Source organism: Hyperolius riggenbachi, chromosome 2 (genome assembly GCF_040937935.1).
Source record: "Hyperolius riggenbachi isolate aHypRig1 chromosome 2, aHypRig1.pri, whole genome shotgun sequence".
NCBI classification, from domain to species: domain Eukaryota; kingdom Metazoa; phylum Chordata; class Amphibia; order Anura; family Hyperoliidae; genus Hyperolius; species Hyperolius riggenbachi.
This window is the reverse complement of record NC_090647.1, coordinates 287,648,143-287,670,111: the sequence shown is the minus strand read 5'-3', so window position 1 is coordinate 287,670,111 and position 21,969 is coordinate 287,648,143. Positions and strand designations below refer to the sequence as shown.

At 43.1% G+C, this 21,969-nt stretch overlaps 1 protein-coding gene across 15 annotated transcripts in view; it reads right to left on the bottom strand.

Annotated features, from left to right (window-relative positions):
• Positions 1 to 21,969, bottom strand: part of ADGRB2 (adhesion G protein-coupled receptor B2) — a 751,710-nt gene that overhangs the window by 313,387 nt on the left and 416,354 nt on the right. The window contains exon 1 of one of the 15 annotated variants that reach the window (XM_068268911.1): positions 11,288 to 11,368. The exons of the other annotated variants lie outside the window; for them this stretch is intronic. The gene's annotated coding sequence lies outside the window, so the exon portion shown is untranslated. Of the gene's footprint in view, positions 1 to 11,287; positions 11,369 to 21,969 lie in introns of those variants that run through there. 15 annotated transcript variants of the gene reach the window in all.

Here is a 21,969-nt window from a genome sequence, read left to right as displayed (position 1 = left end):
AGACATTTCGTGAGATTCAGACTTTGCTAACGGCCATTGCTGCGATTTATGTACGTCACCATCACTACCATTGAAATAGCCCAAATAAACAGGTTTTTGTGACCCTAGGCTATGACCTCTTCGGCCTAGGGGCCCGAAACTCACCAGTCATGTTCCCCCTAAGGGTCCCTACAATGCTAGAAAATTTGGTACTGCTGAGCCATTGCCCTTTGAAAAGATGTGAGATTTTGGAAAGTGAAATACGGAGGCAATGAAATCCTATGGTGGATTTTACCAATTTTGGACCCCTGTAACTCTGGTTTGCAGAGATGTAGGGACCCCATCTTTGGAATCCAAGTCTAACAATATGTCTTCTACCTGCATGAGACATTTCGTGAGATTCAGACTTTGCTAACGGCCATTGCTGCGATTTATGTACGTCACCATCACTACCATTGAAATAGCCCAAATAAACAGGTTTTTGTGACCCTAGGCTATGACCTCTTCGGCCTAGGGGCCCGAAACTCACCAGTCATGTTCCCCCTAAGGGTCCCTACAATGCTAAAAATTTGGTACTGCTGAGCCATTGCCCTTTGAAAAGATGTGAGATTTTGGAAAGTGAAATAGGGAGGCAATGAAATCCTATGGGGGATTTTACCAATTTTGGACCCCTGTAACTCTGGTTTGCAGAGATGTAGGGACCCCATCTTTGGAATCCAAGTCTAACAATATGTCTTCTACCTGCATGAGACATTTCGTGAGATTCAGACTTTGCTAACGGCCATTGCTGCGATTTATGTACGTCACCATCACTACCATTGAAATAGCCCAAATAAACAGGTTTTTGTGACCCTAGGCTATGACCTCTTCGGCCTAGGGGCCCGAAACTCACCAGTCATGTTCCCCCTAAGGGTCCCTACAATGCTAGAAAATTTGGTACTGCTGAGCCATTGCCCTTTGAAAAGATGTGAGATTTTGGAAAGTGAAATACGGAGGCAATGAAATCCTATGGTGGATTTTACCAATTTTGGACCCCTGTAACTCTGGTTTGCAGAGATGTAGGGACCCCATCTTTGGAATCCAAGTCTAACAATATGTCTTCTACCTGCATGAGACATTTCGTGAGATTCAGACTTTGCTAACGGCCATTGCTGCGATTTATGTACGTCACCATCACTACCATTGAAATAGCCCAAATAAACAGGTTTTTGTGACCCTAGGCTATGACCTCTTCGGCCTAGGGGCCCGAAACTCACCAGTCATGTTCCCCCTAAGGGTCCCTACAATGCTAGAAAATTTGGTACTGCTGAGCCATTGCCCTTTGAAAAGATGTGAGATTTTGGAAAGTGAAATAGGGAGGCAATGAAATCCTATGGGGGATTTTACCAACTTTGGACCCCTGTAACTCTGGTTTGCAGAGATGTAGGGACCCCATCTTTGGAATCCAAGTCTAACAATATGTCTTCTACCTGCATGAGACATTTCGTGAGATTCAGACTTTGCTAACGGCCATTGCTACGATTTATGTACGTCACCATCACTACCATTGAAATAGCCCAAATAAACAGGTTTTTGTGACCCTAGGCTATGACCTCTTCGGCCTAGGGGCCCGAAACTCACCAGTCATGTTCCCCCTAAGGGTCCCTACAATGCAAGAAAATTTGCCACTGCTGAGTAATTGCCCTTTGAAAAGATGTGAGATTTTGGAACTGTAAATAGGAGGCCCAATGAAAGCCTATGGGGGATTTTACCAAATTTGGAGCCCTGTAACTCTGGTTTGCAGAGATGTAGGGAACCCATCTTTGGAGCCCAAGTCTAACAATATGTCTTCTACCTGCATGAGACATTTCGTGAGATTCAGACGTTGCTAACGGCCATTGCTGCGATTTATGTACGTCAGACTCGCCACCATTGAAATTGCCCAATAAACAGGTTTTGTGACCCTAGGCTATGACCTCTTCGGCCTAGGACTGCATTGAACGCGACCCACGCATTGTGCGCATTCTGGACAACACCAATTACTGGGTTTATACCCTTCTGGATCCACGGTACAAACACAATGTTCCAAAACTGCTTGAAGAAAGAGCCAGACAGGTCAAAATGGAAGAATACCAGCAGGCCCTTGTGGAGACTTTAGAGAGGAGATTGACATCCTCCCCCTCCTCTAGCCAGTTGTACGCCGACAGACTGACTTCCGCAAACCCAGGATGACCAGGAGGGCAGCAAACAACACAAGCCGCAGCTAGTGCCCAAAAGGGAATGGTATCGGCAGTGTCCTTGGAGTGGGAAAATTTTCTGACACCCATGCAGCAGCACACAGAACAGCAAGCGTGCAGATCCACCTCCAACACCGATCGCCTGGAGAAGATGGTCAAGGACTACATGTCAGATGGCGTAGCTGTGTTGAACAATCCATCGGCACCCTTCAACTGTTGGGTATCGAAGCTAGACACCTGGCACAAACTGGCAATGTACGCAATAGAGGTGCTGGCTTGCCCGGCAGCCAGCGTTATGTCGGAACGCTGTTTCAGTGCTGCCGGAGGCATCGTCACAGATCGGCGGCGTATCCGCCTCTCCACAGAAAATGCAGACCGTCTGACTCAAATTAAAATGAATCAATCCTGGATTGGAAACGACTACGCAACACTCCCGGACCCCAACCAAGTAACATGAACAATGAACATCTGTGATGGGTTAGCGTTTCCGGTCCCTGTTTATTGAACCTCTCATCTGTATTACATTTATGACTGCATGGCGACAAAATGCAAATTGCTATCCGCACGCTTCTTGTCCTCATGCAAGGCCTGGGTTGTTGTGTCTCAAAGCGTGGCCTTCTCCTCCTGCGCCACCCTCCTCCTGTTCCATCACGTGTGCTGCTGCTGGGTTAGCGTTACCGGTCCCTTTTCCTGGAACCTCTTATATGTATTACATTTATGACTGCATGCCGACAAAAAGCATGTTACCTGTGCAAAGAAAACAGACATTTCCCGCATTTAAAAGACAGTTTTCCCTTTGAAACTTTAAAATCGATTTTCTCAAAAACTATAAGCTCTTTTTGTTAAAATTTTTTTTCCTCTTGTACCCACTCCCAAGGTTCACATACCCTGTAAATTTGGGGTATGTAGCATATAAGGAAGCTTTACAAAGCACGAAAGTTCGGGTCCCCATTGACTTCCATTATGTTCGGAGTTCGGCCATGTTCGGCCCGAACCCGAACATCTAGATGTTCGCCCAACACTACACGTGACCCGTTCGGCCAATCACAGCGCTAGCCGAACGTTCGGGTAACGTTCGGCCATGCGCTCTTAGTTCGGCCATATGGCCGAACAGTTTGGCCGAACACCATCAGGTGTTCGGCCGAACCCGAACATCACCCGAACAGGGTGATGTTCTGCAGAACCCGAACAGTGGCGAACACTGTTCGCCCAACACTAGGCCTGACTACATGGGGCCAGTCTCAGTTTAAGATTTTTAACTTTATTTTAGGCACATTCTAAAAGAGAGTTTAGAAGAGTTTCCAATTTGCTTACAGAAGTCAAGTTGGTTACAATTCTAAACATTATTGTGCTTTTTGTATTGTGCAGTTTTGTAGTTTTGTCTTTGAAGGAAAGCATGAAATCTTATTCAGCTTGCAAACACAGGATCCACAATGCATCACTTTAGAAAAGTGGGCAGAACCTTGCCAATCCTTCCTTTAGCCTTATGCACCAATTAGAGGTGAGCCAGTGGAGTTCCACATTACCTCATGAAGCCAGTATGATTGAATGTGAAACTAGTTTGGCACTGTTTGGACTGATCTGGGTCCCTTAGAAATATTATTACGACAACTAATCTGCCACATATTATATGGCATATATTTTTTTTAAATTCCTGAATAATAGAAATATTGTAGATATGCAGCTTGTCTGTTGTCTGCTGTTCCTCCTGTTCTGTATTTTACAGGATGGAGTTTTCCTGGGTGAACATTGTATATTAGACTTTGCTCTTGAGAGTTACAGAATGACTGCTATCTCTTGTGACTAACTGAATTTATATTGCTTAACAATATGACATGTTATGCATAAGATGTGTATACAGAGCCACAAGGGAACATTTACACTGATATGAGGCATACATTTATTTAAATTTAAAAGCATGTGGCTTTACATAGTGCTGAACTGCTGCTAACTGGCAGTACTATTGGCAAATATGTAAGTGCAGTAATACTCCCAGTACTGCAAAGGTTACATTAATTAACTGATCTATAAATGATTTCCTGGCATGCCGTATTCCTTATCCAAGGAGCTCCTGTTCATGCCAGACGCTAATATCTGATAGTGGATCGTACATCACCAAGGTCTTTACCTCTTCAGAACTGCATGGGTATGCAGATCAGATCCTGATGTGTCTCATTCTAGGATTCCTCAGCCTAATAACTGCTGCCGTGTTAACTAGTGTCACTGAATTCCCGGGTACAAAAAAAGGGTGATGGATAGGGACATCAGCAAAAGTGTTTTTTTTTTTTGTGGGATTTTTTTGTAAAGCACAAAGGTAGGAAACATAGAGGATTCAATAAACTACAGTAAAATTGCTGTGCGCAGACAGTGCACAGAAATTGTACTGGTATTTACACAAGCAACATAATTTGTATTGCATGCATAGCGCAAGTTGGGTTATTTACACAACGCTTGGTACATAGTTTGTGAAGTTCTTGTTATGCATCCAATCAGGGGTGTAACTAGACATCACTGGGCCCCCCTGCAAAACTTTGGATGGGGCCCCCCCACCCCCCTCACTTTCTGCACAGGAAAACTGAGGACTAATGTGTTTTCCCCATGCAGATAAAAACACTTAGACTTAAAGGAAACGTCAGGAAATCAATGCTATCCCTAGATCTACTTACCCGGGGCTTCCTCCAGCCCCTTGCAGCCGACAAGTCCCTCGTCGCAGCTCTGCTCCCAGTACATACATACACACACAGCTGTATTATTTTACTACATGAGAGCACATGCTATATGGAGGAACAACAATGACAGGCTGAACATAAGATATACGGTAGTATTTACTGTAACTTTGGCAAAGCATTCAGAATGTCACTGATTGATACTGTTATTACAGGATCTTGGACTCCATGTGAGACAACAAGCTCTCAATGAGGCAGCAACAGTCAGACATCAATCTCCACTCCACTGTGTTGTAAAAGTAATCAGCCAAGGTCATTAGCCTGTGTGTGATAAGAATCTAGGAATCATTTCAGAGTGATTGCTGAAAAGGGAAAGTCTACAACTTTTTTCACAATGTGACTCCTTTGTTTGTAAGGTTGTACATGAAGTCATCAGAACTTTGCAGCAGTGAGAGACATATGTTTTTTACAAACCCTAGGGAGCAGGGACAGTGTACAAATTCCAAAGTGTGTATGAGTCCTTATCTGTGTTGTGGACACATGCAGTCAATATAACAATGGTGCGAGAGCAGAATACATTTTTTCTCTCCATGCCCTTAGCTGTCAGTCTCTCAAACTTTTCCCCCCACGGGCCCTCTGTGGCTTCTGGGCCCCCCTGCGGAGGAATCCCTTACAGGGTCTATTTTTACGCCCCTGCATACAATATGTGTGTTGCATGCATAATTCACATTACATTATTTGCATAGTGCATGTTATCCAAGCAACATCTGTCTTTTGGTTAAAGTAGTTAAACCATTAAAAGCAAAAGTAAGGGAGCGTCACTTGCCTCCTATAAAGCAGCCAAAATTGGATTAACAGAGAGTATTCTAGATATAACCATAAGCCTTCCTGATGACCGAACCCATGTGCATGGAAGTAATTACCAGTGTTGCTTGTGAATTTTCGCCAAACTCATTTTTACATATGATGAAAATTCGCAAAAATGCAAACAATCTGCATTTTTACTGCAAAAATGTGCGAAAAGTGCAATGCTGAAGGTTACACTTTTTTAACCACTTCAGGATTCTGCGTACGCTTAACTACGCCCCTGAATCCTGAAGTGGTTTCCATGGAAACGGCCGCTCGTATGAGCGGCCGTTCCATGTCAGTTCACGGAGGGTGTCTCCGTGAACACCCTGCGAGCCGCCGATCGCAGCTCGCAGGGTAAATGTAAACACGCGGGGAAGATCTTCCCCGGTGTTTACATATATACGGCGCTGCGCAGCAGCAGCAGCGCCGTAGAGGAGATCGGCGATCCCCGGCCTCTGATTGGCCGGGGATCGCCGGCATCTGATAGGCTAAAGCCTATCCTATCCGGCGCAGGACGGCTTTCCGTCCTGCGCCGCACACAGGGGACGGGAGAGAGAGGGAAGGAGGCAGAGGGAGGACTAGTGCTGCGGAGGGGGGCCTTGAGGAGCCCCCCCCCCGCTAGGCACAGCAGCGCGGCGGCGATCAGACCCCCACAGCAGGACATCCCCCTAGTGGGGAAAAAAGGGGGGAGGTCTGATCGCCCTGCCTGATTTCTGATCTGTGCTGCGGGCTGAAGAGCCCCCGCAGCACAGATCAGCCAAACCACCCGGTATCCGGAAGTGGTTAAAATGAAAAAATTAAATTTAAAAAAATTACAATGATTATAGTTAAATCCGAGATAGTTAAGCCATAATAAATAAAATAAATAATGTGTGATACTCAAGAAAGTTTGCTATGAACAATAAACCCAAAAGCAGCATTAGAATGCCCAAGCTGAATGTTTTAATGCTCCAAGCAATTTTTTTTATTGCACCGGCAGAGCAAGAGTTATCCTGTTAATTGAATCAGCTGTTAAAGTGCGCCCAAAGCAGGCCGATAGTTTAATCGCTTGAGGCGTGCTTTTTTACTCCTGTAATTGAATCAGGCCCCTGCTGAGAAAAGACATGAGAACAGTCTACTACATTCAAGACTTTGTAGGTTTTTTGCTGTTTCAAAAGGTTACAATAAGACATTGAATAAGTAAGCTCGTGTTGTTTTTCTTTTTCTTTTAACCACTTCACCTCTGAGGCCCCATTCACACCTAAAAACTAAAATGCAAAGCGTTTTGCATTTTTGTGCGCTGCTTTTTTCCCTCCCGGCTCTCCACTGCACGCTGCGTTTTTGTAAAAAGCGCTTTTCTAAGCGCTTTTTCAGAGCGGTTTTGTAATTCACTCCCTGATGTCAGTCAGGAAGTGAACTCTTTGACCCAGAAAAGAATAAATACAATGTATTTATTCTTAAAAACGCGAACGTAATTGCTGTACAAAGCGATTTTGTGAGCATTTTGCTTTTTTCCTATATGCCTTCCATTATAGCAAAAACACCTTAAAAAATGGTACAGGCACCGCTTTGCTGAGCAGATTGGAAACGAACAGTGCAGTTGGGAACTCTCTCGTAAGGAATCATTGCGCATGCGTTTTGTAAGCGAATTTGAAAGTCGCATACGCTTGAAAGAAGACGGAAAACGCCCCTAGTGTGAACGAGCCCTTAGATTTTTTTCCTTTAACCTTTTGCAGACCACGTCACGCCGATGGGCGTGGCCGTTGTGGCAGCCCCTGGACCGCCTAACGCCAATTGGCGTAAAGTCCAGGGGCTCTGTTTTGCAGGAGATCGCGTGCAGGCTGCGCGCGCATCTCCTGCTTGGGGGGCAGAGCTCCGCCCCGCCTTCAGTCTCTGAGCGGCTATTGCCGCTCGGGAGACTGTTAGATGGCGTGATCACCGTCTATTTATATGGTGCAGCGCTGCGATAAGCAGCAGCGCTGCACTGGGGACAAGAGAGCGATCGGTTCTCATAGGGTGAAGCCTATGAGAGCTGATCGCCATGATTGGCTGGCTGGGGGGAGGGAGGGAGGGAGGGAAGGGGTTTAAAGCAACAGTTTTTTTTTTTTTTGAAAACACAAACAAAAATATTGATAAAAAAAAAATAAACATGGGGGGAGCGATCAGACCCCACCAACAGAGAGCTCTGTTGGTGGGGAGAAAAGGAGGGGGGGGGGGGGCTCACTTGTGTTCTGTGTTGTGCGGCCCTGCAGCTTGGCCTTAAAGCTGCAGTGGCCTTTTTTACTAAAATTTGCCTGGTCACTAGGGGGGTTTAGCCCTGCAGTCCTCAAGAGGTCAAAATCCAGAGCAATTTTCACATTTCGCACTGCTTCCATTCATTAGGCAATAACTTTATAACTACTTATCACACCTAAATGATCTATACATTAATTTTTGGCACAAATTAGGCTTTCTTTGGATGGTACTTATTGCTAAGAATTATTTTATTTTATGTGTAGGAAGAAGGAACTGTTATTTCTCAGTTTTCAGCCATTATAGTTTTAGAATAAAATGTGCTACTTTAGATAAAACTCACACATTTTATTTGCCCATTTGTCCCATCTATTGCAACATTTAAAGTATGTGTCTAGTACAATGTATGGTGACAATATTTTGGTTTTCTAAGTGCACTCAGTTAATAATTTCAAGCCCCTTTATTTGCAAAGATAACAGCAATACATGTTTAAAAGCTTGGTTCAAAAGGTAGTGATTTATTTATTGTCATTTACATGCCATCCTTTTTTTTTTTTTTTTTTTTTTTTTTTTTTTTTTTACACAATTGTGTTATATGGGGGCAGAGAGGCAGTAAAAGGGATTAATGGGCTTGTTATAGGGTAGGAAATGTATTAAACATAATAAAGTGATACACTTTATTGTAATATTTTTTACCACTAGATGGCTCCACACAGTCTCCTGTCTGATTGGAATCACTGCCTGAGGCTGAATCACCAGCTAGCAGGAAATGACAATTTATTTTGTTTACATGCTAATGATCACATGCAACAACTAATCTCCCCTCCCATAACACATAGTAACCAAGTACTGTCATCATTTCCTGCAACCCCCTCCCCCCATAACAAGTATGAGCAAGATAACACATCTTCCTCTTCAACCCAAAACAAGTGTGGGTTGAATACTTGAACTACTCTGCAAATTAAGGGTAAGCAATGGAGGGGGGTAGATGCGCATGGAGGAGAGAGGAATAAGTACTCATTTCTATTGTTACGCCCCTTCTGGTACCCTTGCTGGCATGGTGGCTAATGCTCCATTTTCAAGAAGCCTAAATTTCACTTGAAAATATCTTTCATGATTGTTACGGTGACAGTTTCCTAGGGATTAGTGTACATTCTGGTCAGAAAGGGGAGGGAGTAGAAGAGCATATAGAGTGGTTGGTTAATTAGCTTCCCTTGGCCCTTATGCTAGGTAGGTACACGCCATACAATTTTTTGGCAGATTTACCTGCCAGATCGATTATTTCCAACATGTACGATCTGAATTTCGATCGATTTTTCATTTTTCCGATCTTTACTGCAATCTTTTTTTCGATCAATTTTCCGATCGATTTCCATATAAGTGAACGGAAATTGATCGGAAAATCGATCAAAAAAAGATCGGAAAATCAAAAAATTCAGATCGGACATGTTGGAAATAAACAATCTGGCAGATTAATCTGCCTGAAAATTGTATGGTGTGTACCTAGCATTAAGCAGGTAGTAGATAGGTAGTGATAGTGAGCCCTGTTGAGAGACATCTTACTAATGCTGAAAGCATTGAAATGACTTGCTGGCCATGATGGACTACCACTCCCTGATAACAGTAGTTTCAACCTCTTCTTAAAGGACAGGACATTTATCTCCTTGTTGCAGACACACAGCTGATAAGAAATCCCTTTTCTGACTAAAGCCAGGCATACATGTGTATTACAGCCCGATATACCAAGCCTATCAATCCCTCTCCAATCAGATATTGACTGGATAGGGTTACATTTGTAGATCACTCTCCTCTCTAAATATCAGTCGATTTAAAGGGACCCTGAGCAGTGTCCTAAAATTAAAATCTGGACTTACCTGGGGCTTCCTCCAACCCCCTTGTAGCCCACAAGGTTCCCCGGCATCTTCTTCCTCCCTTCCATGGTTCCACTGGTGACTCCTGTAATCCCACAACATCCCGGTGTGCACATCCTCACGCTGATTGACATACGGGTCCTGCGCATGTCTGGTTCTCTAAAGACTGAACTGCGCATGCTCAGGACCCTTACGGCGGCTGGTGTGATGACGCACTGGGGGGCAGGACCACGGAAGGGAGAAAGAGGATGCCAGGGGACCTTGCAACCTATGGGCGGCTGGAGGAAGCCCCAGGTAAGTCCAGATTTTCATTTTAGGAACTGCAAGGGTTTTACTGTTCAGTGCACTACTACAATATGCTGCCCCTCCTCAGCCTACTTGCACAGATATTATCCAACATATCCTATCACACTTTTTATTAAAGGATACCTGAAGTGAGAGATATACTATATGGAGGCCACCATATTTTTTTTTTTTAATTAATATCAGTTGCCTGGCAGTGCTGCTGATCTCTTTGGCTGCAAAAGAGTCTGAATCACCCACCTGAAACAAGCATGTAGCTAATCTTGTCAGTCTTCAGTCAGAAACATCTGATCTGCATGCTTGTCCAGGATCTATGGCTAAAAGTAGTAGAGGCAGGGGATCACCAGGACAACCAGGCAATGTGCATTGCTTTAAACAAAAATAAATATGGCAGCCGCCTCAATACCCCTCTCATTTCAGGTGCCCTTAAACAATCTTCCCAAAATCAGTTAAATACCGTACATCCATCTAAACAAAGAGGTGGTAACCATGCATGTGCGTGTGTGTGTGTGTGTGTGTGTGTGTGTGCGTGCGTGCGTGCGTGGATTGTTAGAATAAATACACTGAAAAGTGTTGACATTACAAGCCAACTCTTGCCACCTTTGCGGGAAAGGACACACGCAGCAGAAAACTACTACTCTACACCACATATTGCACATCAGAAACAATAGAAAAGAAGTCATGGTTGAATGTAGATAGTTTTGCATTTTTTGAACTAGTCACAAAGTTGATGTCATTGTTGTAATATAATGTAACTCAGTGTTTTTTTTTATATTACTGGAGCCAGTTTGGTCATTTCTACAAATTGTAGCCATGTTGCAGAGGCAGAATAGCTGACAAGCAATCATCATGGTTACCCTTCCGTTTTCTCATCAATGACAAAACAAAATAACCCATACCACAATGGAAGCCTTCTCAGTGGATGAGCAAATGAGTGGCAGCCTCTGTTAACATTTTTGCCTCCTGTAGTGTGAAGCAGGGCTAGTGTGTACTGCACACTGCTGACTTCTATTTGACCATTAGTGTCTGTCAATCACAAACCAGCAGGGTGCAGTGCACAACACAACTTGCATGTAAACAGCGAAAAGAAAGTGCCGAGACGCTAAAGAGATGAGGAGGGAGGCTGTGGGCTGAGAAGCAGGCTTTCCCAATTGGAAATCAGTGACTAAAATGCCCCTCCGCAGAATAAAACCTTGTAGTACTGCACTGGCTGAACACAGCTAAGGTTACTGGGTGGTCCTGCCTCCTGGAAGCTTCCCAAACTCTCAGCTAGATGCAGGTTCTCAGCGTTCCCTCATCACTCCCCGTGCCTCTTATATCCTTGCGTTGCTCTGGTAACCAAGCTTCCAGCTCCGCACACATTCAGAAAGAATAAAAATGACTCTGTGCCCTGAACACATGCAACCACATAGTACACTCTCAGGCACACATACACAGAATTCCAGCACACACATTCTCTTACAATCTAAAAGACCTTTGTGCTATGTGTCCAGGTTTCTGAACAGCATAGAAGTGGTTTATTTTGGCCATAGGCATAATGATTTTTATTTTCATGAAAGCAGGTTTACATTTCTTGTGATGAAAAACCTGTGGATGATTTATCCAGTCCTCTGTTGTTACTTTTTTTCTGGTGCATCTTTTAGTGAAAAGCAGCTGTGGTCAAATACTGCAGGATCTAGTTTTGATTGTTACTGTGGGCGCTGCAGGTGACTGGAGCATGGCAGAATCACGGCATGGGCACAGAAGGACGGCAGTGGGCTGGAAGTTCAGTTTCAACTCTGGAGGCACCTCAATGGGGTGAAAGGGTCTAGTACGGAATGCCTTTGCATGTAAACCATTTTAGAAGCAAACATCCTACACAAGGGTACATATGTATGCGCCGCCGGTCAGTTGGGTGCTGGGAGAGCCGAATGGCAGCTCTCCCTGCAGGCCGGTCAGTTGGGTGCTGGGAGAGCCGAATGGCTGAATGGCAGCTCTCCCTGCAGCCCAAAATTCCACAGGAAAAAAATGCATTTTTTTAATGTGTTTTTTTCTTTTTTTCCAAAACTCCACAGGGGCTTTAAATACTACTGTATACCCCTACGAGTTTTCACAACCGATATGTAGTTCAGGGTCCGGCGACTGCTGGAGCCCCAAATTATACTCACTCTCCATGCGCAGCATTACATTGCTGCTATGGGGCATACGGCGGGGAGCTCTGTGCGCCGAAGCCACCTGTTTTGCTCCATAATTGCAACTGAGTACACCTATTATGTGTAGTTAAGGGGCTGTCTTTATTTTGAGGCATCAGTGGGGTCATTTCAGCCCTTGCATAGTTTGGTACTGCAGTTTGAATGCGCATACTGTGTTTTTAATTTAAAAGCTGAAAAGCTTCTTCAGATTTATTTATAAAGCAGGTGCTATTTGGAGGTGAGTTCTTATCTATTTAGTGTTTTTTTTTTTTGTATGATTTTGAGAAGAGCAGTTTTGGATCGGGTAAGCACATTTTTTTGGGGAGGAGGAGGCTGTTTGCACTCTGCTCCTGCCTTCCTCAGGGTGTAGCTTGCAGAGTGTGGTCCTGGGCAGTGTGAGCGCCTGGGAACCAGCCTATTTGCCATACCTCTGTGTTTGTAGAAATGCAGGATTTGTAACAAGTTTTATGGCTTGTTGTGAGTTGGTCTACAATCAAGTACCACTGTAGACTGGAGAAAATTCCATTTACATACCCAAATTCTTAAGCTTTACAGTGAGAAAAGACTGGCTAAACTTATCCTGTATCAAAAATCCCCATTTCCAAAGAGATTAGACATGTTTTTGTCTCTCTTTAATTTAATATGGTCATTAGAGATGTAGCGAACTGTTCGCCGGCGAACGGTTCCAGGTGAACTTTTGCGGAAGTTCGATTCGCCCCATAATGCTCTATTGAGCAAAACTTTGACCCTCTACATCACTGTCAGCAGGCACATTATTGCCAAACACACTGCTCTCACTGCTGGAGGCCCTCCCTCCTCCAAGCAAGGTCCTTATGCCATTTCACTCACTTGTCTGCCTACACTAATTAGTTAAGGGACAGCCGCTTCCCTCCTTCTCCCTCCTACCGGAGGGAGGAGGGTCTCATCTGCCAGGGAATTATACTATTTCAAAAACCAGTTTACATACCATAGCTGGGAATTGATCCCAGGTCTAACTGTGTGGTGGGAAAGCACCCTAACTGCTGTACCACAAGAGTACTAACTGAAGCTGGCCTAGCATTTACTATTTATACTCAATGCAATAGAAACATTAGGTTGCTTAAAGGGAACCTTAACTGAGAGTGATATGGATGTTTCCTGTAAACAATACCAGTTGCCTGGCAGTCCAGCTGATCTCTGTGACTGCAATAGTGGATGAATCACACCCTGAAACAAGCATGCAGCTAATCCAGTCTGACTTCAGTCAGAGCACCTGATCTGCATGCTTGTTCAGGGGCTGTGGCTAAAAGTATTAGAGACACAGGATCAGCAGGCGATTCAGGCAACTGGTATTATTTTAAAAGGAAAAATCCATATCCTTCTCCGTTTAGGTTCCCTTTAAGGATTTGTAGCATAAAAGCCAACTCACATTGGCTGGGAATCAAACCCATGTCTCACTGTGTGGTGGGCAAGCACCCTAACCGCTGTACCACAACAGTACTAACTGAAGCTGGCCTAGCATTTACTATTTATGCTCAATGCAATAGAAATATTAGATTGCTTAAAGGGAACCTTAACTGAGAGTGATATGGATGTTTCCTGTAAACAATACCAGTTGCCTGGCAGTCCAGCTGATCTCTGTGACTGCAATAGTGGCTGAATCACACCCTGAAACAAGCATGCAGCTAATCCAGTCTGACTTCAGTCAGAGCACCTGATCTGCATGCTTGTTCAGGGGCTGTGGCTACAAGTATTAGAGACACAGGATCAGCAGGCGATTCAGGCAACTGGTATTATTTTAAAAGGAAAAATCCATATCCTTCTCCGTTTAGGTTCCCTTTAAGGATTTGTAGCATAAAAGCCAACTCACATTGGCTGGGAGTCAAACCCAGGTCTCACTGTGTGGTGGGCAAGCACCCTAACTGCTGTACCACAACAGTACTAACTGAAGCTGGCCTAGCATTTACTATTTATGCTCAATGCAATAAAAACATTAGGTTGCTTAAAGGGAACCTTAACTGAGAGTGATATGGATGTTTCCTGTAAACAATACCAGTTGCCTGGCAGTCCAGCTGATCTCTGTGACTGCAATAGTGGCTGAATCACACCCTGAAACAAGCATGCAGCTAATCCAGTCTGACTTCAGTCGGAGCACCTGATCTGCATGCTTGTTCAGGGGCTGTGGCTAAAAGTATTAGAGACACAGGATCAGCAGGCGATTCAGGCAACTGGTATTATTTTAAAAAGAAAAATCCATATCCTTCACCGTTTAGGTTCCCTTTAAGGATTTGTAGCATAAAAGAAAACTCACATTGGCTGGGATTTGAACCCGGGTCTCACTGTGTGGTGGGCAAGCACCCTAACCACTGTACCACAACAGTACTAACTGAAGCTGGCCTAGCATTTACTATTTATACTCAATACAAGAGAAAAAGTAGACAAGACAAATAAATTTATATCACGCTTTTCTCCTGGCGGACTCAAAGCACCAGAGCTGCAGCCACTAGGGCATGCTCTATAGGCAGTAGCAGTGTTAGGAAGACTTGCCTATGGTCTCCTACTGAATAGGTGCTGGCTTACTGTTTACTTTTTCTTTTGTATTGAGCAGACGAGGGAGGAGGGAGGAGGGAAGGCCTCCAGGTATTAGAGCCCTTGAAACATGTTTTCTATCATTTTTCCAGCCAATAGAATTTTTTCAAATTTTCAAAGTTTGCCTCCCCATTGAAGTCTATTGCGGTTCGCAAACTTTTTCGCGAACCAAACCTTTTGCGGAGGTTCGCGAACAGGGTTCGCGAACCGAAAATCAGAGGTTCGTGACATCTCTAATGGTCATATCCAAAAACTTTGGTTTTCTGGAAATAAATCATGAAATGTATCTTTGATAACATGGAATGTCTGGTCCACTTAGAGCCCAAAGTAATTTTACTTGGTTCCTTAAATGAGAAATCTGCATCTCATCACCATGGAATCTGTTCTACACAATCTCTTATTCAAGGAGAGGAAAAGAGTAACAACAAAATGGATGCTATCTCAGGGCCAGTGAACACCAAAAACCTGTAGCAGATCTGCTAACGCTAGAGTTGTTTGAAGCAGATTTTCTGCCATGGTTAGAGGTTTTCTAAACATGCTTAGCATGTTTAGAAGTGTTTTTGTGTATATTTTGTTACAGTAAAGCTGTTACTGAACAGCTTCTTTAACAAAAATGCTTGGAAAACCGCTCTGATCTAGCGTTTTTCAGATCGGTTTTCCTATACTTACTATTGAGGCAGAAACGCCTCAGAAATCTAAAAAATGCTGCAAGACAGGAGGTTGGGTTTGTGGGAAAAATGAAACCGCTTTGGTGTTCACCAGCCCATTCACTTTCATTAGCCAAGCGTTTTTCCCCCTGCAAGCGTTTTAAAAAACGCTTCAGAACTGCTTTGGTGTGCACCAGCCCTAACACATCTAATGTTGTGTTAAGAATTACAAGTTATGAATCAACACTGCCTGTGCAAAAAAAAAAAAAAAGGTTTAACAAAGCAAACAGATTAGAGCTTCTTATCTAATGGATAGATAGTTACTGCATGGATGATTATGTTTTAGTTGGCAGCAAGGTCAACTGACATCCTATTTGCTTTGTGGACCGGAGTAGTCTTGACATTAGTCAAGTTTGTTCCAACCTTTTTTTATTTTAATTTAACACACTTTTAAAGGGGAACAACAACAATTAATTTCTTAGTATTCCCCCCATTATACACTCCAATTCTTACTCAGAGGTTTGACACTTTCATATCAAATGAAGCTTCACAACAACCAGAATCTCTGACAACCTGTAGCCACCCAGTGCACAAGGCCACAAACTCACAGGTGGCCACCACCAAATAAATGATGAAAATTGTATTATAAACTGATCATAGAATAAGCTAATAACGTGAGCACTGACATTGTGGGTCCCTGCACATAGGACAGTTTTGCATAAAATCATGTTGTACACAATCTCTACATGGAGGGCTAGAAGGGGAGAGGGAGACTGGACTTATGGAGGGCTTCCCAGATTAGGGCCTTTGGAGATAATGAGCACAGACACATGCTAGCATGCCCACAGTGCTCATTACTGCTACAGACATATTTACATCTGTAAATACTGGTGGTGGCACATAGGATGTAAATATATTGATTAGTGCTGGTGGCAAGCAGTCTAAAATGTAAAGTTCCAAATACAGTATTTTAACCCGGTGGTGCACATCTATAAACCCATATAAAATTTAAATTGCTGTGCACTTAGGGAACTAAGATCCAGTCCTCATATAGCCAGCGATAACAGTCACTTCAATGCCAAATCCAGGTTCATGGGTAAAAGGCAAGGGAAATCTTCTGACCTGATTAAGCGGTATAAACCACCACCTCACCCTATAAAAGGCTCACTCACCCTTTTTCTAGACCCTCTATTTAGCGTGTTGGGTTCATCTAGGCTGCCACCGCCTTATCCAGCACGCTCCGTCTACTGTCTCTGCTCTATATGGATCTCGTGCCCCATACACCCCAAATGAAAGACATAGGAGCTCCCATAGAGTAAAATCATTTTAAAATCTAAAACACCTGATTTGTAATCTATTATACAAGAATATAAATGGATACCTTATGTCCAAACATAGTGCTAATAGTTATTGTTTGAAAAATGTGATCATGAGAGATGTACCGATATGTAATGCCAACAGAGAGTAACTTCCCATTCATCTGTATTTGTACCACAACACAATGTTTTAAATGGGCTTTTAGTGGCCCATTTAGGGGTTTTAGTGACTGCCTGGCTGGCTCAGGATGTGCTGTGTGTTCTGTCCACTGACCATTGTTGTCTACTGCACCTCTGCTACCCACATCTCTAGACCTCTCTCAACTAGTTTGACCCTTACACAACTCTTCAGGAGCCCAACGTGCTGTGGAACTATCTGATAGGGGTCTAGAAATAGGGTGAGTCCACCTTTTATAGAGTGAGGTTTACATTATCATGTCACAATATTTCCCTTGCCTTTTACCAATGAACCTGGATTTGGCATTGACGTGACTTGTTATCTCTGGCTATATGAGGACAGTTTAACAGCAATTGGAGTTAACAAATTAGTTTGAGGATCAGCTAGTTTTAACTTAATATTATGTGCAGGCCCCAATTCTAAATACCTGCTGGTGTGATTGTCCAAAGATTAGCCATTTAGATTGATTGGTGCATAGGTCAACAGTACAGACCAACATCTGAAGCTGTTTGTTTACTAGCCTATGTGTTCCTGGAGACAGATTTGGCCGCTGCAACACTTGCACTGTTTTTTTCTCTCCCCCACTGTGTGCTATATATGAAGGTAATCACAAACCTCTTCTGAATGACAATAAAATGTAGCTATAGTTGGCAAATTCATCAAGAATGCTAAAAATTTTCTGTCAGTCTGAGCCTGAGGCCAATGAGCTCATGCGTGTAAATGGCAGTCAGATAAATCACTAAAATGTTCCTTTCACTGCACAAGTATCAGACAGACATGAATGTGTATCTTTAGTGTCTACTTTTCACATTTTTAACAAATTTGATGGTTACACAGTGAAATGAGATGATGAATCCCATGTACAGAAATCGTGACTTGTCTACAGCTGCGGCTGAACATGTTATTGGCTTTTGCGTTGTAGATGATGAAGAATGTTCTGTATTTGGGTTTACTTACAGTAAGGCAACCAGAAATTACCCACCCTGTACCCAATTCACTTTTTTGCAAATCAGGGTGACTTAAAGTGAACCTGAACCGAGTAAAATGATTTAAAATAAACACATGGGGCTTGATTCACTAAACCGTGATAAGTCATATCACGATATCGTTTTCACGCGAAAATGCACATTTGCACACGATAATTCGCAATCTCGCGCAAACACGAAAATGCACGCGAAAACGGCCGTGATATGACTTATCACGGTTTAGTGAATCAAGCCCAAGATGTACCTGCAAATGAATATTACATACTTACCTCGTTTTGTCAGAACTGAAATATATCAGTTGCTGTCAGTTTATCAGCAGCTGTCAGTTATAACTGAAAGGACAACTGATGTACAAGGTAATGTCCATGTTTCCCTATGACTCAAGTGGGCATATTACAGTTTAACAGTGTGCTGACCAGGAAGCTGTTATGGGGTACTGGTCATTTTCAAAATGGAGGACGGAGAATTCCATTGATCACAGTGGACAAACAGGATGCAGGATAGGAGAATGGGATTGATGAGTAGACAACACAGGAGGTAAGTATGACCTGTGTATGTTTATTTTGACTTTTAATTTTCAGTTCAGGTTTGCGGTAAGGATATTTACTGTTTGGAAATCTGTGCGTTCATTTGTAATCTGTTGGTATAAGAAACTTTCCAATAATGAACACTCATAAGTATTCATATCACGGGTATGAAAAGCAAGCAAGGCCAGGTTGGAGGCTGTCTACTGTAGACTGATACACTCCTCACTTATCTGCATGTTAACCCAGTCATTACCTTCATTTCTGGATATGAATAGATGCCGGTATGATGTATCACCCAAGGTTCTATCTGCATTGCCTTGCTTGTCCATGTACTTTACCGTAATAAATATTATTTATGTGTACTGCACTATAGAAGAGGTTAGCACTATATAAATTGATGGTGATGATGATAAAAATAATAACGCTGAGCATAAACATTCCCGTTAACATTCCTCACCCTCACTTGATTAGGTTTAGTTTAACACATTTAAAAAATAAAGCTTGTAGATATCTTAAAGCTCCAGTCCATGTGCAATTGCTTTTAATATGTGTGTTTTTGTATTTGTATAAGCTTAATGATTAGCTAGCATCAAGTAAATCACCTTTAATGAATCACACTGATCACTTCCTTTACCGTAGACTGTCTGTACTACGTGTTTCCCCCGAAAATTAGACAGTGACATATTCATTTTTGCTCCAAAAGATGTGCTAGAGTTACACGGTATAAGTTGCAGCCTTTGGACATCGACAATCTGAACATTAGCAGAGGCCACACCCACAAATCCTGGAAACCACCTATTTGCACTTAGTGCATTTGGGCAACTGATTAAGACATAATATTTAATTGCAGAAACCTCTTTTCACATAAAAAGGTAACATCTGAACACTCTGATGACGGGGCATGAGCCTTAAAATACTAATATTAAATAACATTAATACTAAATATTAATAATGACACCCTCTCAGATTTTGCAGTGTTCAGGACATTAGTGTCAGTACCAGACAGCTTAGAGGGGCATCCTATATTATAAAACTCCTGTGTCTCTGCGTCCCCCCCTGTCCCTGTGTCCGCACTTTGGGACAGGAGGAGGACAGGTAGTAATATATGCAAAAAAATGGGAGAGATCATAGGTATATGCAAAAATAGAAAATTGGCTTTATTGTGACACAAAATCCATTTGAGTGTAGCAAAATTAAAATCAATTAAAAGTAACCTGTTTAGAGCGCAACACCATCCGCACCTTCATCACACGCCACACACTCAAACACCCCTAACGGTACCGGTACCAATTAGGCCGTATCTTCAGAGAGGGGGAGAGAGTTTGTATGTGCTTAGTAATGGAGGGCAGTCGGATTCCTCTTCAGCTTGCAAGCTAGTTATAACAGAGTCCAGATAATCTCACCATAGGTAATTCAGTCGCTCAGTTACCGTCACTGCGATGTCATTTGGACTGTTCACCACCAGGTAAGGGTCGTCGGACAGCGTAGGCTCTCAGGCGTCTGCTCAACCCGCTCTGCTTGGTTGCTGTATGGCGGGGAACGCGCACTGATGCCGTGTCCTGCTATTGTTGTTGCAGCGGTGAGGAGCGCTCCAGGTCACGTGATTCAGACCCGCCCACCGACGCGTTGCGCCCGCCCACTTGCGAGCTTCGTCAGGAGGAGGACAGGGCCAGGGGGGGGCGAGCAGTGCGCAGGCCGTGAGCGCGCCTGCGCACTGACATGCGGCAGTGGTCACAGGGGAGGGAGGGGGTCGAGAGTGAGGCCTAGAGCCTGTTATATTAACGGGCTAAGGTCTGCTAGTCAATAATAAAACCAAAAATAACTGCCACATGAAGGGAAGGTAATCCTTTTTACCAATGAATGTAACACAGATTGCAGACACACTGGTAGCATTATGGAGGCAGAGTTCAATCACTTATCAATACTTTTGAGAATGGATTATTGGCTAAATGATTTCCCCTGACAAGTTCAGACCAGTTTAAAGTAAGAAACCTTGGTTTGTATTCACTAAACTGCCTGTACCAGAATGTTGTGCATAAAGTCTTATGCACGATGAGTAGAACATGCATTGCATGTTATATATTGCATTCTGCTTAGCACAGTTTAGTGCATAGAACCTCCTTGTCTTTTTTCTTACCAACATTGGTACTGTTTTTTTTGCTCTGTGCTTTAGGTTGCTGTGTGTATATATTTTAAAGTGCAAAGGGTTACTAACAGTATGCAGTTGCCCTGGGAAGCTGCTATATTCGCGTACGTTAAAAAGGGGCGCTGGGAAAAAAGGGCGCGGGGTTTTAAACGATAAGCATGGATAACGTTTAAAAATGTATTGTACTGTATTTCGTTTAAAATTAATGTTTTATAAAGTTATAAATCATTAAATAATGTGCATTAAATTGACAATTGTAAAAATGTTAATCTTTCGTTTAAATAGTGAAACGTATAATAACGTTTAATTTTTTTTTTACTAAGTAACCCTCCCTGTACCTACCCCTAACCCCTAGACCCCCCTGTTGATGCCTAAACCTAAGACCCCCCTGTTGGTGCCTAAACCTAAGACCCCCCCTGTTGGTGCCTAAACCTAAGACCCCCTGTTGGTGCCTAAACCTAAGACCCCCCTGTTGGTGCCTAAACCTAAGACCCCCCTGTTGGTGCCTAAACCTAAGACCCCCTGTTGGTGCCTAAACCTAAGACCCCCCTGTTGGTGTCTAAACCTAAGACCCCCCTGTGATAAGCATTAATAACGTTTGAAAAACATATTGTGCGTTTTTTTCGTTTAAAAATAATGTAAAAAAAAAAATTTGTACTGTTTTTGGTTTAAAAATAATGTTTGAAAAAATATTGTACTGTTTTTCGTTTAAAAATAATATTAAAAAAATTATAAATCATTAAATAATGTGTAATCATGAGAAGCAGTAATAAAACATTAAGTCTCCGGGCGCCGCTTTTAAAACGTTATTTTTCTCCGCCGCCTTTTTTTCCTATCGGGCGCCCATTAAACGATATTTATTATGAGAGTGAATGGCGGTGCCCGATTTGTCCACTAGCCTCCTGCGCCCTTTTTTACTGTTACCCCTCTATTCTGCTCCAGTTTGTTTTATCCTTGTTATAATACACCAGTCCCTCTTTGCTTATATAGTTTAGTTAATGTTGTCACCAAGCACAATTCCCTCTTAGGATAGGTTCACAGTGGGACCCTTCCCTGTAAAGCAGGAATGCAACGCAATAGAATGTAAAAGCTGTACCGCACATTATCTGACTGTTGGGTGGCATACAGTGAAGCATACAGTCAATGAAAAGTATGCTTCACTGTTACAGCATGGGCGCACTGCATGACATGTGGTTGGGGTGCAGCACACTGTTACGCCGCACCCGCTGCACTGTGAACTTCGCATAGGTAGTATATTGCATTGCGGCAAGCCGCATTACAAAGTGCCCGTTATGCCGCAACACACCACTTTGAACATAGCCTAAGGGCCCTTTT